The sequence below is a fragment of the Epinephelus fuscoguttatus genome, linkage group LG3 (assembly GCF_011397635.1).
Source record: "Epinephelus fuscoguttatus linkage group LG3, E.fuscoguttatus.final_Chr_v1".
NCBI lineage: Eukaryota > Metazoa > Chordata > Actinopteri > Perciformes > Serranidae > Epinephelus > Epinephelus fuscoguttatus.
In genome coordinates, this window is record NC_064754.1 from 46,362,497 (window position 1) to 46,367,042 (window position 4,546).

At 41.5% G+C, this 4,546-nt stretch overlaps 1 long non-coding RNA gene across 1 annotated transcript; it reads left to right on the top strand.

Moving 5' to 3' along the window:
• The first annotated feature begins 213 nt into the window (after window positions 1-213).
• On the top strand, window positions 214-4,211 carry LOC125886597 (uncharacterized). The gene is made up of 3 exons (XR_007449050.1): window positions 214-265; window positions 340-402; window positions 896-4,211. It is a non-coding gene; the product is annotated as an uncharacterized LOC125886597 (long non-coding RNA).
• The last annotated feature ends 335 nt before the right edge of the window (window positions 4,212-4,546 follow it).

The following is a 4,546-nucleotide window of genomic DNA, read 5'->3' on the forward strand; positions in this document are numbered from 1 at the left end:
TAAAACATTAGATGCGCCAGTGACCAACAAAAACCTGGTCTAAAGTCAACGGCGCAGTATTTCGCTGTTAAACAAGTTAGTAATATGCGTCTCTAGGCGGGTGCACAACGCGCGTGTGTAACCCGGATGCAAAATGCAGCCTGTTGCTTTAAGAGTAGGTCATAATGTCATGTGACTGTTTGCCGCCAATCAGTACAGCATAAAGTTGTTTCAGGAAATAGTCTCCGTGCTGCCGAGCCGCGGTCGTGACATATGTTTGCTGCAGGTGAGCTAACTGTTGTTTCGTAAATATAGATATATGTCAATTTAATACTTACTGTGACAACCCTTAACTCCCAGGAGCTGCCTACCGTATCACCGCGCTACCGCTGTGTTCCGAGGTTGTCACTAAAAAGCGAACTGGTGAGTGTCTGAACTGTTTATATGGCGCTAGCTTAGCTTAGCCGTCCCCATACGTTTAATGGGACCGGTTAGCTTCGCGGCTAGCATTACCAAACTATGGTTTGCATTACTGTGTATACTGTGTATATTGATGAAGCATTTACCGGGATGAATGTATGATTAAGAATTGTATCAACAATGCTAATTGATAATCATGATAATGATGATGATGACAAAAACCTTTCATATTATTTGAATATTATTTTAATGCATTTCAGTTAAAGGTGTTCCGTTTATTTTGTTTACTGTTAGATTGAATTATGTGTAAAGCACTTTTGTAGCTGCACTAAGCACTTGAGATAGTGCCTGTATGAACTTTTTATGTTGATTATGTGTACATTTTGGTTATATTATTATGACTGAATATGAATATTTTGATGCAATGTGTATATAGTGAATGGGATTATGATAATGTGTACACTGAATTTAATGAATGGTCCTGTTCTATACACAGGCCAGGTTTGATGGCGAGCTACAGGACATGTTAACCTGCCCGGAACTACAGCCAAGCTACCTCAGCCTAACAGCCTCACTGCCGGTCCTGGTAGGAGGCTCCTGGCAGCCATAAATAGACACTTAAGAACATTGCCCATACTGCCCCTACACCCACCAACACTCTACTCAGATGGACTCTGCTGATACACTCACTTGAACTATTGACTCTCATAGCCTGGAAGGGGGACATATTAATTTGGGTCGTTTTAGGTTGCTTGTGGTCTATGGCTTGGGGTTGAATATGAAATGAATTTGAATACTGTGAAGCTGTGGTGAATATTGAACTGAATTTCGACTCAAGTACTAATTGCTAAATGGTCATTCAAGGAAACCATATTTTTTTTGCTTAATATTGTTTATTTATTTGTTTTGTTAATTTATTATTTCAGTACATGGTACCACACCAAATAACATTACTGCCTTTGTGTGTGTGATTCACGACTGTCCACTTCCTCCCTGAGCCGAACCACCTGTCACCTAGCCTAATTAACTAATCAAATGTAGCAAATCAGTTGAGCTAGCATTCAAGCTAGCACAGTCGTCTTTTATTCATATATGCTACACGTGCACTCTGCTCAGACACACACGGAGCAGCCACACACATGCAAAAGATAACAAATAAAAATATGATTACATTGTGAAAGGTTATTATTGTGCACATTAAAATATTTATCAGAAACACATCTTAATGGTCAGTCATTAATCAGAATGATCTAATCGCAGTAATAATGATCATCATAATTTGTAATAATGACAAATGAAACTGTGAAATTATCTGACCAGTCATGGCAACACACGTAGGTATTTAAACAAGGAGATCCGTCTCCTCAGCTGTAAAACGCTCACTCTTTCTAGAGCTTAGATCGGACCCAAAAAATCCAGCCTGACCCGGCCTGAGCCCGTGCACGTTATGTCCGGGACCGGCCCAGCCCGTCCAATTAACTGTAATTATGGGCCCGAGCCCGATTTAAACCCGACATTTTTCAATAAGTTGGCTGTTATAATTAAGAGTATTAAACCACAATTCTTGTTATTTGAATGACAGAAATATCGGATCTTAATTAATGGCGCAACACGGAAGCATGATTATGTAATAAAACAGGTGTTTATTTTAGGATCCAGGTGGTGAAGGGCTGTGCGTGCACAATGTTGCAAAATTGTAACTAACTTTGTTGTAACTTTATGTGTCATACAAAGTGTGGTTTGATTTTACTTTTTATAATACTGTAGCGTCCGCCAGGACCTATGGAAAGGATGATGCAGTTATTCGGCAAACCACCGTTTATTACTGAACAGTACAGGTTACTGTTTGCTGTAACCACGCCAAACCAACCAACAAACAATAACTTAGCTGTAACTCCAACTGTGCACTGTTGCTCTCTCCTCCAGCTTGTTCCTACGCACACCAGCACCCTCACACATTGCCCTCATCCCCATCACACTCGCACCCCGCACCTCATTCAATCCCAAACATTCCGGCCCGACCAGGCTTGGGCCCGCGGGCCGGGTCAGGCTGGGCTCGGGCAGAGAATCTAAGCTCTAACTCTTTCCAGTTGGTAGGTCCGCCATCTAACTAGCTCTTCGCCATGTGCTCCAATTGCGCCTCTTTTAAAGGGAATGAGAGGTGACACTCTGATTGGCTTATTGAATGATACGCCCAAAACACACCCATGACTAATTCACAGAGCAAGTCCACCCCTTTTAGACTCTCCGCCATGGCGCACAGTCTAAAAACGTGCTGTCTAACTAGCAAGTGACTGGGACACGCCCATGCGCCACACGCCTGGCGCATCGCGTTTTAGACCATCTAAATAGGGGCCATTGAGATGACATCACTGCATAGAATAAATACCGATCCAGGAAGCAACATGTATTTTACTATGACACTTTGATTTCATATAGATGATGTGGAGAAATTGAATGTACCAGTTATTTCTATTAATTTGTTATTGTATAATACAGAAATCTGTCATCTCAATCTGCTGTGGTAAAATTGATGAATTCACGGGTTAAAACTTTTATGGTTTTAACAGGGAGTGTGTTAGTAGCAGAATTTATTATAACTTTTGTATTATTACCCAATACAAGTTACACTAGTCTTATCATAGATAAGCCTGCTTAGATAAAAAAAAGGAGTTATGCTTTATATCACTGCATATAAGGTAACAGGTGAGTGCTGCTGTTGGTGTTTCGACATTATGTACTAAGTGACTATATTGTTAGAAACCTGTTGTACTCTGCAGCAGACGTTTCCAACTTCATTCAGTCAGAGGACAGTCATACAGTTGTTACCATAACGTCAGATAAGTTACAGTTATGTTACAGCTGAAATATAATATAAATAAATATAATAAATAAAAACTTACCATTGTGAAACATCCCGCTCCAGTGTTTGTTTGGAAGCTCTTGAGCTGGCTTCATCTGTTTGTATATACAATATTGATCATTAAGTTTGCCATGTTTTTATTAAATGAAATATTCTGGGTTTTTTTTTTAGATTTGACGCCAGTAAACATTGTCTGTGTGCTGGTTCTAACACTAGCATGATGCCTTTTTTTGCTTAAAAAAATCTGCTTTACGGCAGGACATGCGTCATGTATTGCCAAACTGGTCGGTCAGCCAATCAGGGACTGGAGCTGGTCCTAATGAGGAACTGGCCGTGGCATGAGATAATTGAGTCACAAGCACAATGGCAGACAGACAAAGTTTGGAGACAAGTGAAAAACGGCCTCCCAAAAGAAAACGAGCTCCTCTGTCTGAGGAGGCGAGGATGCACAAAAAGGAGAGTGATAAAAGAAGAGGAAAAACAAGAGTAAACCTCAGTCAGGCGTTCAAGACATGGAGGGAGCTCCGTGACCAAAGAGGCTTCAAAACCGATGTCCAGCTAGCTTTCTTTCGAATGGATGAGTAAGTAACACGGCTAAATGTTAGCTAGACGAGAGATGACTGTACTGCACTGGCTGCTAGTTAATTCCTAGCTGGCCAGCATTGCAAATCGCCGCAACCAGGGACCGGGTAGCGAATGTTGGATGGCTGACATCCTCGTTGCCATTCTACGGCAGCCCTCGGACAGTGATTACCCCCCCGCCTCCGCCGCCGCTGCCACAGCTACTGGGCACCCAGCCTCTCCGACTGGGAGAAGTGGAGTAAGATCCTCTCCTCCGCTCCTGTTTGTCTGGTGAACGCCTCTCCTCTGTCAATACACTCTGCCAGCAATTTAATAATATTGGTGCCAGTTGTAACATTTGAATGTTTCAGTAGTAAGCCATGTTCTAAGCGGGGTAATGTATAGTGAGCCGGTGACTGTTGAAAAATAACTCCCGACAGGGGAATGGAACCCTGACGCACAGCGGAGTTATTTTTCAACAGTCACCGGCTCACTATACATTATCCCTTACGTGTCTACTGTTGTTCGTACAGATACTGTACATATTGGTATAATTTACTGTGAGTTGTTTGTACTGGTACTGTGCATTCTGGTATAATTATTTGCAGGTAGCATTGGCCATTTTATTTGCACAGACTTAAAATCCACTATACAACCATTGTATCACTTGATTATTTTATTGTACAATTTGTTTCTTAAAAAAATGTAAGTTATTCACAAAGC